General features: G+C 33.8%; 1 long non-coding RNA gene across 1 annotated transcript; it reads left to right on the forward strand.

The window, feature by feature from the left end:
* Positions 1-340: 340 nt before the first annotated feature.
* Positions 341-10,231, forward strand: LOC138712069 (uncharacterized). The gene is made up of 4 exons (XR_011335627.1): positions 341-430; positions 4,003-4,081; positions 6,605-6,635; positions 10,112-10,231. It is a non-coding gene; the product is annotated as an uncharacterized lncRNA (long non-coding RNA).
* The last annotated feature ends 9,073 nt before the right edge of the window (positions 10,232-19,304 follow it).

Here is a 19,304-nt window from a genome sequence, read left to right on the forward strand (position 1 = left end):
CATCAATATTTTCGTATTTATGCATAAGGAATAAAATAGGTATTTTTACTAAAGTCAAAATAGTATAATCGTAATAAAAAGACTATACCTCACAATACCACGAACAATACCACAGGGAAATTAGACCATTGTGAATTAGAAAAAAAAATATGTCGAAGATAATGCCTGTACTTTTTTAGTCCCCATGAAGGACGAATAAAAACGCGAACGTTCACCGAGGCGAACTTGCACGTAATTTCCACGAAATGGAAATGAGAACAATGCAAGGTAATGTGTTATTATAACTATAATTCAAAACGCTATATATATTTGAACGGATACTTCCTGAACACGTCAAGGAGAAAATAAACACGTGATCTACAGCACATAAGCAAATAAATACTGAATCCTAACAAAATCACCCAGCGACTTCGAAGCGAACAAAGTTCAGGTATGTATTCATTATATAGTTATTTTATGTTTCTTTATTTCAACAACTTTGAACAAAAGTAGTCAATTATGATAGAACAATATAAATAAGTAACGTCATGATAACTTACACTTCATTATGGAATGCCGTCAGAGTCTGAAGTTGGAGCCTTATATAACCATAATTATATTGTCTTCCATGTTCACATGTTTTGTCTTCGTATGTTCTTAAACACAATGTTACATTTCGGTTGTACAGCGCATGCGTTATGTCCAGACACTCCCCCACTCTTCCTACGGAGCTGCGCACGAGATCGGATGAGTCTACTTAGAAATTATGGGGGCATGGGTTTGTCATTGCCTTATTAAACTCGGTATACACACGCCCGACCTTCCCTTCTATTCCTACCTCCTCTACAGAAACGTTGCATCCGTACTGCACATCGTGATTGTCTTGACAAAATGCATGGCCTGTACATTAACATAAACTGGCATAAAATATCAACGTTAACTTTATTCTCTCTCATGTTTGAAATCTGTTACTGTACCTGACTAGTCATGGATTTGGATCAAAATGACTCTATTCCAAAAGGAATTATGAACTTATATGTTTCTCAGAGCTTGATAAATCAGAAGCGAAATTTCACTCTTCTCCAATACACTGTTGGAAAAGAATAAGATTCGGTTTCTATACTTTTGGCGTGTACAAATTTTCTAATTCAATTCCGTATAGTCTAGTACATGAATACGAGTAAAATTGAAACCATTAGCTATGATGGACTAAGCACAAAGCTTTCCGATATATCGATCACACCTTTCTTTGGTTTATTGTGTGCACCATTTTATGCAGACATTAGAAGGGTAATGGGTTAAGTTTAGCTTATCTCCTGAGGACTTAGAATTCTGGTCCTTCCTTGCTGTTGTATCGGGCCACGTCTGTTAACCTCTTCGGCTTCCTAATCGGGGTTTTCACTATGTACGAAAAACAACATTTGCTGCCCTATTAAACGCCTTGTGTTTTAAATACCTCCATCTAACCTTCCTTAATGTATCAATTTCACACTATAGCTTGTGAGCTTATTTAAAATATTCTTGGACGACACCCAAAAATTAATACAAAGTACACTAAAAGCTGAATTCAACCTGTCAATGCACATTTCTAAATCAATTATCTATAGGTAATCCCAGAAAGTACATAGGACTAGAAATATTTAGAACAAAATGAGAAAGCACTAATATGGGAACCAACATCACGACGATAAAATGCATTTAATTTCCTAAAAACAATGTGATAACAGCATACTTAGGGCAGTGGGAGTGAGAAAAAATAAATTGATTGTAGTTTATTAAACATTGTAATACTTTAAAAACTGCACTGTATAATTGTTGATTAGTTTATGAAATCTGCACAGAATATGAATATGCCGTTTTTTAGTTTGGTGATCAGACTTTTCTAGAATTTCTTTCGTAATAGACCATATATCACTTTTTGTTTTTTATGTAGGATTCATTATTATTTTCTTAAACAAATCACTTCATAAGGTACGGTAATATTTTAAATTTAAGTTATAAATTATTTTTATGTTTAATATTTCATAATATAGCACACACACACACATACATAAATTACCCTTCTGTTTAATATTTCCAATTGTATAATACCATTACTTGTAAGATATAGTATATTATTTGTTGACACATATTATATTTTTCTTACTTAATTTAGTGTTAAAACTAACTTCCTTCAGGAGAAACGGCCATTCGCTGTCTATTGTCTTAATGAGTTATTGTAGGCCCAAATAATAGTATAACGAATTATCGAACCCTTCTTTATCCAATCGAAAATAATTTTAAAATATTTACTATCCTATTCCCTCGAACTATTGAACAGATTATAAAACTGTTCATTCAACAATCTCGAGCTTGTAATTTGATGCATCAAAAATAATTCTTTTTATGTATTCTATATCTATTGTATTATGGAAGATCATAGTGCTATTGCATGTTTCGTCCAAAAATCCTTTGTGATTTATCTTGAGAAAATCAAAACTCGAGTAGGATTTAATTTACTATTATATGATTAGAAGAAGAGTATATATAGAGACTAGAATACATAAAGTACTCTAATACAATAAAATATAAATTGACTTATTAAATTGTATTTCACTTATATTAGCTTCACCAAAACATTTAAACGGAGCCGCCATTTTCAGTTAACTATCTGTGCGGTAAACAAATGACTATCGCAAAGCTTGTTTTCTACTAATGTAAAGAATTTCCAGTTTGAAATGTTGGCAAACAAAGAAACAAATAGTATGATGGTGATAACAACAGAATTAGGCCTATATAAAGATTATAAGAAATAAAGTACTCTAATACAATAAAATAGAAATTAATAGACTTACTAAAATTCTGTTTCACTAATGTTACGTTTACCAAAACTTCTGAACGCAGTCGCAATTTTTAGTCGACTATCTAAGCGGGAAATAAATGATGATCGCAAAGCATGTTTTATAGTAGCGTAAAGAATTTGCAGTTTGAAATGTTGGCAAACAAAGAAAAAAATGCTGGGGGAGTGATACAAAACAAACACAAGATAGGAAAGTGATAAAAATAAAGGAATACTAGGGAAGTGATAAAATTGTAGCAAAAAATAATCATGATTGGTTGAAACGCGTTCTTTCGTACCGCTTTACGAGTATTTCGCAGTATGCCGTAGTAAAATTGTAATAGTCAATGCAATTTGTAATCGATAGTGCGCGCTATGCCTAATGTACCATAATACTGTAATTGATCAAACAATACAAATTACATAAAAATTATTCGAGGAGAAACATACGAAACGAATATATGAAATAATATATATTATAACAAATATTTAATTTTTCTCATAAATCAATAGAATATTTCAGAAAACGCACAAGCAAACTTTTAACCAAAACGAGTTTGTGTTTCTGATATTAATATATGTATTTGCATATCTGTAGGAGAAAGTACATATATCCACATGAAGTAACGTTCAGAGATTCCCTGTCCGCTATGTCTTACACTATTAGGCAGTTATTGTATTCTTAGTTGATACACATATTATTCCTCTGTGATGGGATGATTGGTATGTTACGAATATTTCTAAGCGAAAATCTGTGATTCTGGTTTTTAATTGTCTTTGGTTTCTTTGGAATATATTAAAAAGGAACTTTCTGGTTTACTGCAGACTGATTTTTTCCACCTTTATTAACTTCGTCTACACTAGAGACTATGCCTGCAACTATTGGAATCCAAAGTAAATAGGAATAGATTGTTTTGGACTATCTGTTTCCTTCAGTTCCAAATAGAAGCATTTCTATTTTTCGTTGTCTAGTCACGTGTCCGAACATAGGTCTGGACCCCAAAAGTGACACCAAGAAGGCATCACTCATGAGGCAACTAGGCCAGGAGATAATGGGGTATACATTCCAGTTGTTTCCCCCCTCCATTGCATACATCGCTGACAAGATAAATACCACACTAATAAAATTTCAGAAATAAAAGTGTAGCTATTTAAATAAAATAATGAGCTGAAAGCTTAAGGTTACTATTTCTCCTGTTTTTCAGATATTCCAAAAGAGTTCACTGCAAAATATCGGCGACTACGTATTTCACATTTTTCATTGGGATCTTCTTCGTGATGATGGTAATATCTTCAGATTATTGTATATTTTTCTAAAACATCCAAATTTCATATCGAATTATGTGATATTAGGACTTATTTTTACAAAAAAAAAATGATCGAAAAATAATTTTTAGTTTCTTTGCACTTAGGAAGTTGATAGTAAGAGATTTGCCTCTCCGTTTCATTTGCTTTGCAGAAGCGATTTTTATATAGGCCTGTTCCATAAATTAGTATTGCACCCTATTTCACAAATTTTGCTTTTTCTAGAAACTATATGTTTAGATGTTCGAAATACTTCATGCGCTTGTAGTTTTCACTAAAGTTCAATGAAAATATTCGTATTTGTAGATGCAGATTATTTTACCCGAGATCTAGCGTTGGGAAATCTTACGTATTCTTGGAAATAAAGAGCTAATAAATAGTATGTAAATAAGAAAGTTGTATAAATAAATATCCGACATTCATAAATGCATTATGCCGAAAGTTATGTAGTCATTGTAATTTCTCAAAGTTAAAATACTGCCCGTGAACCGGGGTCCTAAGGAAAAATTTATGAACTTGATTAATATAAATGTAATGCGCTTGCAACATTTTACTATATCAATGATTTGTATAATTGAAATGAAATTAACTTCGAAAATATCAGTCCGATTGAGGTGAATGCACCTAATACTTATTCTGAATGCACCTAATATACTGTACACACATACGTAGGGCTAAGCGTTCTGCTCCAGGGCAGGTATTTCCCCGAAAACCAAGCATTCTCCAATCTTTCCTTTTTTCTGCCTGCCTCTTTGTCTCCGCATATCTTAATGTCGTCTATCATGTGATACATTCTTCTGCACCGAATTCTTCTTCTGTTCACCATTCCTTCCAGTGCATTGTTCAGTAGGTAGTTCTTGCTCAGCCAGTGACCCAACCAATATATTTTTTCTGTTACTAATCTGTTTCATCATCATTCTTTCTTCTCCCATTCTTTCCAACACAACTTCATTCATTATTCTGTCGCTCCATTTCACATGCTCCAATCTTCTCCATATCCACATTTAAAATGCTTCTAGTCGTTTCTCTTCACTTTTTCGTAATATTCATGTTTCCACACAATGCAATACTCCACACAAAGCATATCACTAGTATCTTCCTTAGTTCTTTTTCCAGAGATCTGCAGAAGGTGCTTCTTTTTTCTATTAGAAGCTTTATTGCCATTGGTTACCTCCTTTTGACTTCCTGGCAGCTGCTCATGCTTATAGTACACCCCAAGTGTCTGAAGTAATTGCTCTACTTCTTCATTTAGTATTTCCACGTTTATCTTCTTTACTTTTCTTCCGACAACCATGGCCTTCGTCTTGTTTGCATTTATCTTCATCCCTGACTGCTCATAGCTGTGATTTAGCTCCATTAGCATATCCCTTAGTATCGTCTCCTCTTCTGCCAACAACGCCATACCATAAGAAAATCGTATGCACTTTGTTTTACTTCCACTTTCTATCAACCCTTCCATGTTATGAAAACAATTCTCCACTAAATCCTCCAAGGAGATGTTGAACAGAGTTGGTGACGAAGGGGATCCTTGTCGTACTCCTATCCCAATTTCACTTCCCTCAGACATTTCTTCTCCTATCTTGAATTTGACTCGTTTTGTAAAAAGATTACTGGACAGTCTCCTCTCTTTGCAATCCACACATATTTTCGGCAGGATGTCCATCAATTTGTTCCAGTGCACTCTGTCAAAAATCTTTCCGAAATCCACAAATACTATGTACACACTTCTTTCTTCTTCTCTAGGTATCTTTCGGCGATTGTTCATAGTAGTCTAACTGCATCCCTCGTACCTTTTCCTTTGATGAAGCATGCTATTCTTCCAACTGTCTTTCTACCTCAGTATATAAACGTTGATTCTGTGTTCTCAAAAGAATCTTCGCCGAGTGCGATATCAGGCTGTAAGTCCTGAAATGCATCTAACAAAGAGATAAAAAAAATTAAATAAATCAAATTTAAAATGTAAGATTTTCAAAATTGTGTCCTAGTTTGCATTAAAGAATTCAGTTTTAAATTAAGGTATTTTAGAAATTTAACAATTAAAAATTCACTTAATTGTCCTTTACATTAACCACGTAACGTAATTGGAATATTGTTGGGATGTAGTCAGGCTCATCTTGGAAATGAATTTAATTCACTGATCACATCAGGGATCTAGAAATATTCAGTCTGTCGGTTGAAAAGTCACAATTTCTAATAAATTCTCATTTTTACGGAAGAATAGGCTACGTCATAGACTTTTAAACATACGATTGTTATGTTCTATCATGATACTAGTCATTTGAAATTCCGCTCAGCTTCACACATGGGATTCATCTTGAAAATTTCAAGCTAGTTCACACAGAGATTACAACAATTTTTTTAAGTGTGAAATTTCTCAATTTGCTTTTGTAAATAAATTGTAAGGAATCGTCAATCGTATCCTGATTATGTAACTTTATTTCCTTAAGTAGGATTTAAATATTATTAAATATTAAAAAGGCTTCCGCTCTTTTCTTATTTCAGTTGCTTGCAACCCAAATTTCAATCACAGAAGGTAAGTTTTCTTTATCTTAAATAGGTAAGATAAGCATAAAATGGAAAATATTGACACATTTTTCAAATTTTCTCAGTGTTCAACTTTTCATTCATTGACACAAGCTTTATTTAAACTTTGTTTATTATGTGTGCCTTTAGGGTAATTCAAGGATTTGAAGATATTCGTTTGGTAGCGAATTTATCTTTTCAAGCACCATTAACTCCAATTGTTTGTGTGTTTGTAATGTAACATTCTTTGGAATTTTTTTTTTTTTTTTTTTTTTTTGGATGAATCTTTGTGTAATGATTTAATTTTACAGTACTGTCTTTAAGATATACAATTTTTTTCGTTTTTTCTTATTTTCATGGATTTCACTCTGTCACTCATTTCGTTTATTTGGTTTTCTGTTCACACTGAGAAGAGAATTCGTCATTCGATGTGACCGCAGAGCGTCCGATATATCGTTGTCTTCTGGTTATGTAATTCAGCATTACTTTGAATGGTTTACCTTTTCGGCGTTCTTGAACGTATGTCTGTCAATTCCATTCAAATACTCGTATGTCTATCATTTACATTAACTTGAAAAAGTTGTCCACAATTTCAAACAAAACTTCGTCTGTCGTATATGCTTTCTTACATTTTGCTAACCTGTAAGCTCATTGTAGAACGCTATAAGAGCTTGATTCGAGATTGTTGTCTGCTTAGAAAATGATAATTCGTGTTCTTTGATTTGACTCAATTTTCTAGAGAAATGTTCTCTTGCTCTGATCACGTCATTCTTATAAATTCTTTCTAAATGGAGCTTCAATTTGCTAGATAGCATACATTCAACAGAGATTACTTTAAAATACAAAACAACGTGAACGCGCTTCATTGTTCAGAAAAGTACACATGAAATCTAATCGTAGTATTTTCTGTTCTTATTATCTCTTTCCTTGTCCTCAACAATTTCACGTCCTTTACTACCACTTGACTAATTTAAAAACTCTTCCATAATTAACTTTATTATAAAGTTACAATACAATAAAAATTTTTTGAAAATATAACAATCAATGTAGCTGCTAACCGTAGGCTAACATTGCGATAGTTCGGCTTCGAGGTTATGCATACTTATATAGGGTGGGTAACATCTAAAGTGGAATTCCACCGATGTCACGCAAGGTTGACCAACACCAGAAGTGAAATTTCCCAGAACTCTCTTCTTTACCGCTAACTACTAGGCTAAATAAAATCCACGACGCTCCAGCGATCATTCATGGTGCACCAGGGCGCCGCGGCGCGCTGATTGAATACCACTCTCATGTCGTAAAGTTTTGAAGTAGTAAAGACTGCGTTATAAAAACAAATATATACTTCTCTGAAAATTGCCTGTAATAAAAAATTATAAATTCTTATGATAAGATAACAATATAACATTTGCAGCGTGAACCATTCCGAGACCATAACTTCCTGAATAATAATTTGGATATAAATCAATCAATCTAACATCTCAATATAGGCGTGGGATGAAGCCACGATATTCACGTAACCTTCGAGAAGTGCCGTTACTTGCGAAGGGTCTCTCAGACGTTTTATTATTCGTTCTGTCAATAGCGAAAATGTCGACACGGCGAGAGATTCCACCCTGAGCAGTACAAAATATTTCTTGGTGAACTTCTTAGCAGACATGGTCCACTAGTCGTTTCAAAGGACTTCATTGATATCTTCTCTCTCTACTGATTTGTTATTCAACATGAATTATGGAATTCTACTGTGATTCATTATTGATTCATGTTGTAGTAAATGGCTTTCGACATTGCCCAGTACTCGTTTTAAAAGACTCCCTGATCTTTTGCGTCTTCTTCATCTGTAATTCAACATTCATTTTGGAATTCCGATCTCGTTCACTCTTGAAACATGTTGTATCCAACAGCATTCGACATTGTCCGGTACTCGTTTTGAAGGTCTTCCTGGTCGTTTGCTTCCTCTTTATCTGTAATTCAACATTCATTTTGGAATTCCGATCTCGTTCACTCTTGAAACATGTTGTATCCAACAGCATTCGACATTGTCCGGTACTCGTTTTAAATGTCTTACTGGTCGTTTGCTTCCTCTTTATCTGTAATTCAACATTCATTTTGGAATTCCGATCTCGTTCACTCTTGAAACATGTTCTATCCAACAGCATTCGACATTGTCCGGTACTCGTTTTAAAGGTCTTCCTGGTTGTTTGCTTCCTCTTTATCTGTAGTTCAGCATTCATTTTAGAACTCCGATATCATTTATTCTTGAAACATGTTGCACCCAATAGCTTTCGACATTGTCCAGTGTTCGTTTTAAAGATATTCCAGGTCGTTTCCTTCATCTTGGTCTCTAATTCATCATTCATTTTGGAAGTTCGATGTCGTCCATCGTTGAAACATGCTGCAGCTAATAGCTTTCGACATTACCTAGTACTCGTTTTAAAAGTCTTCCTAGCCTTTTGTTTCTTTTACATCCGTAATTCAACGTTCATTTTGGAACTCCGACGTAATTCATTCTAGAAAATGTAAATAGCTTTCGTCATAGTCCAGTAGTCGTTGTAAAGATCTTAATGGTTGTCTTCCTTCTCTTGTTCTGTTATGCAGTATTAAAGTTGGGATTCTATTTTCTTTCATTCTAGAAATACAATTGTAGTCAATAGCTTTCTTCATGATCCATTAGCAGTTTTAAAGATTCTAATGGTTTGGGATTCTTTTGTCGTTCATTCTTAAAACTGTAGGCAATTGTTTTATTTGTTGTTTCTAAAGGCATAACTCTTTTACGCTGATTAACATCGTGACTCTCCATTCCTCTCATGAGGAAACATAGTAAATTCCACCGTTTATAGAAAAACGTTGATTTCTAATGACTGTATCCTCTTTTTGTGTATTTTCCAAGTGCCTAAATTTCACTTCTATTCCAATAGATTGGAATAATGTCTTACACTTTTGATGCACTACTTTCACATGCTAAATTTATACGATTCTGTAATAAGTCATGAAACCCGAAATTTTATTTGGAGAGACTTAAGGAAATTTTGTGAACTGGAATACATCAACGGCATAGTAATAGCCTCAACACTGCCTTAAAATGTGTTGCTGAACTTAAAGCAATTCTGAAATTCCGATGTTTCTTAAATTACTTAATAACATTTTTCTTAAATTATGAACAATTCTCAAGTTTGGCAACTGATGCATGACACGAATGGACAAATTCTAAGATAAACATCGTCTGCATATTATATAAGCTTACAGAAATAAGGAAAAAGCATTTGTTGATGTACATTTCTAAGCCAAACATTAAACAAATTAAATACCTGGTCTTTTAATATGTAGTGTTGTGAGAAATTTTAATAATTAGTGTGAAGAGGTGAGTAAGAGAAGATTAGATCTTTTTGGATAGTCATTAACGCAGTAAAGTCATCATTTCTAGCTACGATCTTAAATAAGTTACTACAAATACATAAAATAAACCATTTCCTTTGTCTTTTTCAGCATGCGACATCGATGAATGTTACTCGATGTGTGAATATGAATGTTATTAGCTGTAACAATTCAACTCTAATGAAGATGAATATGCAATGTTGTAAATATAACTCTCAGTAATGTGGTTAATTACATTACGATTTTTCTCCCTTTTCCGTATTATATATATTTTATCACCCAAATTCATTTTTATTTATCAAAAGTAAAGTAGTTATCTCATTTAGAAGTTACATTTGAAGATTTTAAACCATGCCGCTACTACTACTGCTACTGTAAATGCTACTGTTACTTCTACTATTACTACTACTACTACTACTACCACTACCAACACCACCACCACAACTATTACTACTATATATATACATACACACACAAAATTGAATTTTAAGTAATGCCACTAATTTCAGGAAGTTACTCAATTTCTTGTGGCTTTTAAGAAACCCGGAGGTTCATTGTCACTCTCACTTAAGCCCGCCATCGGTCCGTATTCTGTGCAAAATTAATCCAGTCTCTACAATCATATCCCACAGTCTTCATTTCCATTTTAATATTATCCTCCCACCTATATCTCGGCATTCCTAAATGTATTTTTCCCTCCGGTCTCTCAACTAACACTCTATATGTATGCATTTCTGGATTCGCTGATACGTGCTACATAACCCTGTCCATATGAAACGTCTGGATTTAATTTTCCTAATTATATCAGGGAAAGAATACAATGCGTACAGATCTGCGTTGTTTAACTTTCTCCATTCTCCTATAACTTCACCCCTCTTATCCCCAAATATTTTCCTATGCACCTTACGCTCTAACACCCTTAACAACAGTTGCCCTCTCAAAGTGAGATTCCAAGTTTCACAACCATAGAGAACAACCGGTAATATAACTGTTTTATAAATTTTTTACAGTATACTGGATAACAAAAGCTTCCCAACCGAATAATAACAGGTATAACCCATATTTTTTCTGCGTTTAATTATCTCCAGAATGTGATTTATAGATTTTACTGTTGCTCAAAGATAACTGAATTTTTCTACCTCTTCAAAGGATAGATTTCAAATTATTATATTTCCATTTCCTATAATATTAATATACTTTGTCTTTTCCACATTTACTTCGAAACCTATATCTTTATTTGATTCCAGTAAAATTCCTGTGTTTTACCTAATAGTTTGTGGATATTCTCCTAACACATTCATGTCATCCGCATAAAGAAGCAGCTGATGTAACCCGTTCAATTCCAAATCCTCTCTGTTATCCTGGACTTTCCCAATTCCAATAGGTCATTGATTGGAGTCGAAACCCACGCTGCGTAGCAGTAACGGACTCTGTTTTGATAAACAACTCTACCACAGCAATGCGGTGTTCAGTAGACCAACGTTCCATCTCAACTGAACTCCAAAACTTACACAACATAAGGACATCCATTACAACAGCGAAATTCAGCGGGTATGTTTTGTATTGGATTGCAAATATTGTCAGGTGATTTTGATAGAAACTCAAGGTCTATAGACGTCGCTGTGGAACAGTTGTTAGTCCACGGACCTTGGAGAAACTATCATAGATTCGTATTCCTCTAATAACTGGGTTCCGACGATTGTGGCGCTTAGGTCCCTATTCGGGGCAAGGCTATAAATGAATGAATGAATGAATGAATGAATGAATGAATGAATGAATGAATAAATAAATGAATAAATAAATAAATAAATAAATAAATAAATAAATAAATAATAAGTAAATAAGAAAATAAGTAAATAAGTAAACAAGTAAATAAGTAAATATATAATAAATAAATCATAATAGTAAATAAATAACTAAATAAATAAATAAATAAACAAGTAAATAAATGAATGAATGAATATGTTAAGAAATAAATATGTTAACAAATAAGTCATTGCTGAAACGTTCAATTCATTGGTTGAAATTAGTTCTAAATTCGTGATTACGAATAAATTTTGATTTATCTTATTCGCCAGCAACGAATGAATCTCACGAATAAAAATTATTACGCGCATTTCTTATTCATGATTAAGGAATATTATTCGCAAAGGTAAACTGCGTTAAGTAAGACGCTCAAGCGCTTTATGTTTCAAGAAATTGTTGAGAAGCACTGGACTGATATTATCACTGTGAATGTGGACAACATTAGCATAAATTGTGTAAAGTAAACGTAGAAGTGACAGAAACAGCTCACTGAAAGACAACGCAACTCTAAAAGTCAAAGAAAATGTGTTTACCGTAATCCAAAGGAACAGTACCATAAACAATGATAAATAAATTAACTCAACATTTAGCATGGATTAGTTTACCATGATCAGTGCTAATAACCCAATTATTAAATTTAAATATCTACTGGAATTTTATCGATAGCTGGAGACTTGTACTTTTTCAGAATTTCTATCGCAATGTCGATTTCAGAAAGTATTGGTTCTTGTATAAATGGCTCATAGTTTGTATATGGATATAGTCCCGATCATTTCTACTTTGCGTATGTAAATTTAGTAGTTGCCCAAAATAGTTATTCCATCTGTTCAGGTTGGAATGAGAGTCCGCAAGCAAGACACCATTCTCACTACATTCTCAAAATATTCGGTTTCGGTAGTCAGTATCTGCCTTAATGTTCACTAGCTCTGCTTTCTTCGATCAGACAATGAGTACAGCTCATGCATTTTGTCAACAAAACTCCCCCATTCTTCCTACAGAACTGCGCACGAGATCGGACTATTCTATTTACGAATTATACGGGAGTGGGTTAGCCTTTGCCTTGAACTCGGTAGACACACGCTCGACCTTCCCTTCTACTACTATCCTCTACACTGAAACGTTGTTCCCGTACTGCACATCGCGTCTTGACAAAATACATGAGCTGTACTGAGGTTTATAGCCTCATCGTAACGGAATTTGTGGGACAATTTCACAACATCGACCTAAGGGAAGTCTACTACAAGATACACATTGAACTTGTCTATGAAGCTCATAACGAGCTTTCTAGTAATGATATATATATATATTTTTTAATATCCGTAAGTTCCCAGCTCACCGGATCTACAGACTTCTTGCTTTCTGCCTAAATAATTTTCCAAGGACACGTTCTCAATTCTCAGAAAATATAAAAAATGAAGCTTACAACACTGACAACCTCAGATTTCAGCTGACGTCACAGGACTTCATGCGACGGTCAGAATCGTGGGATTTGCCGGAAAAAGGCACTTAGGTGTAACTTTCCTTCTCGGAAGAACGCTTTAAATTGTAATGAGAGCTGCACGATATATTACAGTAAAGATTTGTTTCGATTACTTCACTTTACATTGTACAGTATACGCTTCACTGAAGCACCTGGAATCTGACAGCCCTGCCCGGTATTAGTAGAGCAATTAAATTATAGTTTATTTAACGACCCTCGCAACTGCAGAGGTTATAACATCAGCGTCGCCGGTGTGCCGGAATTTAGTCCCCAGGAGATTTTTACACGCTAGTAAATCTACTGACATAAGCATGTCGCATTTAAACACACTTAAATGCCATCGACCTGGGCCGGGATCGAACACGCAACCTCGAGAACCGAAGGCCAGCGCTATACCGATTACGCTACCCACGCCGAAATTAGTAGAGAGTTTTTGATCCATGCGTAAGTGTTTACTGAGTGCTGTAAATTTTTAATAATAATAATAATAATAATAACAATAATAATAACAATAACAACAATAATAATAAAGTTAAAGAACAGAATACTAACACATTACAAAAAAAATTATAACATAACTAAATCGAAATTAAACGATATGGAAATAATACAATAATAGAAAGGAGAAAGTAAAAAACAGAACTCATGATTGGAATATAATAAAAGCAGCTCAGTTAGTACAAATAGTTAACAGGGAAAACGTAAGGAAAAATACAATAAATAGAATGTAATAAAATAAGAAAAATACAACATTTAAATAAAATCCACAATAAAAAGGGTACCGTATGATAATAAATTCATCTGGTGATCAAGAGAACAATAAAAGAGAAGAAAAAAAATACATGTATTTCTACAAAACTTTCGCAGAGAAAATAGCTTATAATTGAAGGGAATCTAAAATGAAAAAGTGTAATTTTAGTTTATTTTTGAAACTAGATAATGTCCGACAGCCTCTGACATGCTGTGTCAGAGAGTTCCAGAGACGAGCTGTAGAGACGGTGAAAGGTGAAGATGTGTTAAGTTTATATTACAGGACAAAATGACGGATAGAAAGTGGCCAGAAGTTGACAATAGGATAAACAGAAATTGACATCAAAGTGGTGTAAGAAAAGCCGAAAACCGTATGTTTCATTTAATGGGCGCTTTGGTCCTTGAAAAAGAATAAGTGTAAACATTTCTTCAGTGGAAAACTTTTCTAAAAATAAGTACGCCATGACAGAGGGAAAATTTTGAAATTTTTTAAAATACTGAAGACAAATCTGTGCAAGGTGGATTAATAAAGAGGTGTGAAATTACACGTAAACGTGAGGCAACGAAGAATCCTGAAATGCCACGATTACATATCCGGAATTATTTCTTGTTATATGACGATGAGCGTATTTACGTATATAAACATATTATTTTGAAGGTGTATGAATTTTGAGCGAAAAGAATACGCGTTATTCACATTAAACACAAAAATCATGACTAATTTGTCGGGAAATGAGATTCACAAAATAACATGTTACACGAAATAGAAGAAAGTCCATGGAAATAATTAAAATGAATAACTGTAAAACTTTCTGAAACCACTGAGTCGGGTAAAATTCATTTTTGAGAATGCTCAATTCAACGTAGAGTTCCGGCATGGTTTTCTCAAGTAGGTTTACTATAAAGAGAAGACCAGAAATAGCCTGAAAATAAAATATTCAACTTATCTTAAGATGTTTGTGACCCTTGCATATCTTGGATAGAAAGTTAGGTAAGAGGCCTGAGGATCCTTGCAAACACAACCATTAACAACGTAACAGGAGAGCAATAATGTATTATGAAGTGTAGAGTGTTGAAATTTTTTCACTCAATCTGCCTTTGCCAAAACTAAATGTAACACGATAGCTCTATTGCGCTAACCCTCAAGCTAGGCGAATTCCCAAACCCACAACGGCTGACTACACTAAGGTTCGCTGCATACCCAGAATATTTGCTTTATCACATGGCACTACAAAAGGAAAAAAAAATGCTTTATTTAACAACGCTCGCAACTGCAGAGGTTATATCAGCGTCGCCGGTGTGCCAGAATTTTGTTCCGCGGGAGTTCTTTTACATGGCAGTAAATCTACTGACATGAGCATGTCGCATTTAAACACAATTAAATGCCATCTACCTGGGCCTGGATCGAACCCCCAACCTCGAGCATTGAAGACCAGCGCTATACCGACTACGTTACCGAGGCCGACACTACAAAAAGATCTTAAAAGATCTAACAACAGAAAACAAATAAAACATAAATCCAATCGACATAAATATCGTACTCGAAGACAAAAGTCTACTTTCCCATTAATTTAACCTAAATGTCATACAAGTGCAGCTCTTAAACATGGTGCTATATAGTTTCGGCCAAAGACTTTGTAATAAAATTACAAACCATTTTTCAAATTTGATATATTTTAAAATAGAAACTTTTAAAAAAGAAATGTATAAAATTATTTGTGATATATATAATACTAACAAATGTGTGTATATTTTAACTTTTTATTTCTTCGACTATATTAATGTTTTTATTGAATATCACTGGCTTTTGTCTGATTGTCAATTTATATTAAAAGTATTTTTCTCTCTTTTTCTCTTTCTTCTCTTTTTTTTCTTTGCTCTTGTGTGTTATTTATCGGTCACAATTAAGTACTGTAGCCTATTCAGTAAACTGTCTTTGTAAATTTTATGTTATATTATTGGCTAACAGCACACCGTACACGAGCCTGGCTCTTACGGTAATGACTAGGAACATTTTTATTTTATTAATTTAATTCATACTCACTTTGCTAGTTAAATCTAAAATAAATACCTGCTCTAACTTCTTTTTATTGGTTATTTTACGACGATTTTTCAACTGCTACGGTTAAAATTTCCTCGCCGTTCATGACAACATACATTCGTTAATCTCAATTAAAATATCGAGAAACTACCAGCACACGTTATATCATAGAAGAAAAATATGGGAACTGCATTCGTGTTAGTTCCAGATTACCTCCTCCTCTTAACCCTATTGTTTAACTGGTTGATTGATTGATTGATTGAATGATTCATTAAATGACTGATTTATTCATTCATCCATTCATTCATACCTTTCTTCCTTGCTTCATTTATTTTTCCTTTGTCCATCCAGGAAATAAAGTAAGTATACTGACTTCTCTCTCACAGCCTGAATCCATCCCTAGTACGGTATATCTGTGGAGGAACTTCACGCGTATGGGGGTGGAGTCTAGCTGTGTCGGAGTGTATTGCGATCAGCATCAGTTCGAGGCAGTTAAGGGGTAAGACGTTCGTGGTAGAAGGTAAAATAGAGTTCAGATAGAAATGATCCAATAACTGCAAGGATTAGTAGCTTCATTCAGCCAACACTTCCCCCCGGAGAGATCATTGGCCCTATCCCTTCCACATACCACTTGCGCAGAAGTCTTGTTTCGTCTTTCTACTCCACAGATTTCTGGGACGGACTATAGAAACATAAGTAGGTCTAATGTTTAAACATGTACTACAAAGCAGGAAATGTATTATACTCATCGACAGATTTCAAAGTGGTGCGTACAGTACCACGATAACCAGCATGGTTTTATTATGCGACTAACCGTACGGTAATATTAGCCAGTTACGGAATTGAATTATTTCATACCTTTCTTGACATTCACACAGGACATGTTACATTAGACCTGCTAACATGTGAAAAATAGCATGAGGTATTGGGAATTGGTAAAGGAAAATTTCTTAACGAACGTACGTAATGCTAGTAAGAATATTAATTACTTATAATGATAATGATAATAACAAAATAATATAAATGTAACAGCAGAGGTCACATCCTACGCTTATCTTCAAATTGGGCAGTCTCAAGTGTTCTACCTCCGCCCAACTTCAAGAAAAGTCTCCCTTCCTCCGATAGAAATGTTTACTTTGGCTGTCAGACATCATGCAATGCAGTACCATACGGACGAAATTATTTCGACCGGCCGGAGGAGACTTAAGTGGGGAGACATTTAGACTGGCGGGCAACTACTGTAATAAAATCCGTGACAACATATGAATGCTGGATTGAAATATTTTCTTTACTTCAGTATTCAAGTAACTTAAATTGAGTTTGCGTCTTCTTAAGACGTATCATGCTCTTCAATGTTAATTGTTAATGGTGTCGCAAGTTCTGTGATGCCATCTAAAACAAGGGAATCGTTCTCCTTTTTTATGATATGTTGAATTTCAAGAGCATGGATTTTAATATTCTTAAAAGTACTGTTTTAACCCCTACATACCTGAATTTATATAAAAAAATGAAGAAAAGAGCTGGTCACATAATCATTTTGGGGATCCAAAATTCCCAAATCAAGTCGTCACAGAAAATCAAAATTTGGGGACAATCTTGACCTCTGGGGCTCCAAAAGTTTAAATTTTATTTTTAATCCCGTTATAGAAATGTTTAAAAAGTAATATTCTCCATTTCTGTCACATTGAATTTTTCAAAATATTTAAAAGTAACTTATCCAAGACATTCCAAAAAAGGAATAATAAACCAAGTACACTATAATGTACATCAGGCCTGATGGGGGTTAAGAAATGGCAATTTATACTCTATACCTTCTATTTCCTTTCGTAATGCAGGAAAAATCATGCAGATGGTATGTACTCTCTGTTAATAAAGTTCATACACTGTCTTTCTGATGAACTCGCGGTCAAAGTCGTTCCATCTTATAAAATTCGTTGCTCTTGGCTTTTTTATTTCCTCCGCTTGTGATAGCCTGTAATATCTACAGAAATAATGGTCTTCACTGTTCGTGGCACTCCCGTTACTTCAATGGTGTCGCATATGGTTGAAGTAGCCTACTGCCTGTAATTTTAAAATGTTAAATCAGAATTTTACCGACTGCTGCAATAGTAAACAAATAAATAAATAGATAAATAACTATATAAATAACTAAGTAAATAACTAAATAAATAATTAAATAAATAAATAACTAAATAAATAAAAATTAATAAAAAAGAGATACTGAATATGATATGATAAGTTGAAATTTATATTGATGGTATCTTTAGCTTTATAAAAATAATCAAAATAATATTATAGTACAAAGCAAAGTTGCCTAGGTATATGTTTTAACTGTAACTATTATTACATAGTAAAACTCTTATCGCATTATGCTTTTAGGTGATATTGGTGCGCAACTTTCTGTTATCAGAATATTAAAAATTATCTCGAAATCTGCTGAAGCTATAGAGCTGATGTTTTACCAACACATAGGCACATATCTTTTGTTTGTGATGTAACAGTATTTGCTTTGTTAATAAATTTCCTTACAAATATTTTCCATGCGAATATTTTCAAACATTTTAATACACTATCTTCAGTAATACGTGTTTACGATATATTAGATTTATGAAAACATTGTTTTAGAACCTGTAAGGCTACTAAACAAACGTATCTGAAAACTGCACTTTTCTGTAAAAAAAAAGGCTGAGAAAATATTCCTTTTGAATTAAATGCTAACTTGTGAAAAATGAGCATTAAAATAAAAAAACTTACGTTCTTATAATGCACTTATACTTCTCAGACAAATCTAAAAATTAACATGGATAAAGTTTTAATAAGTTCTCCTCCCTTCATCCATTGAATCAGTTCTGGCCATCCTTGTATATAGCTCGACCATGCGCCATACACTACCTCTTTCGTCTGTCTGTTTCATTTCCGCTGTAAAGCGCTCAGGATCTCCTGGGCTCTAAAGCGCGCGCTTGCTCCTATGGGCATCAGTTGACATCACTTGTGTATACTATACAACTGAGTTGTAATTTTCGGAGTGACCTTGAATGTTTCATCACATATACAATAATTTCCTCTTTCCAGTATTTGTAAGTTATCCTCCGAACAAAATATAATAACTCTTTTCCATGCATCGAAGTGAAGCAACCAAAGTTCTCCAGCCTCAGTAACTGTAACCAACATAAATAATTCAAGACTTTTATAAATGAAAATTACGGAATTTCTGCTTGAATTGGGAT

The sequence above is a fragment of the Periplaneta americana genome, chromosome 13 (assembly GCF_040183065.1).
Source record: "Periplaneta americana isolate PAMFEO1 chromosome 13, P.americana_PAMFEO1_priV1, whole genome shotgun sequence".
Classification (NCBI taxonomy): Eukaryota; Metazoa; Arthropoda; class Insecta; order Blattodea; family Blattidae; genus Periplaneta; species Periplaneta americana.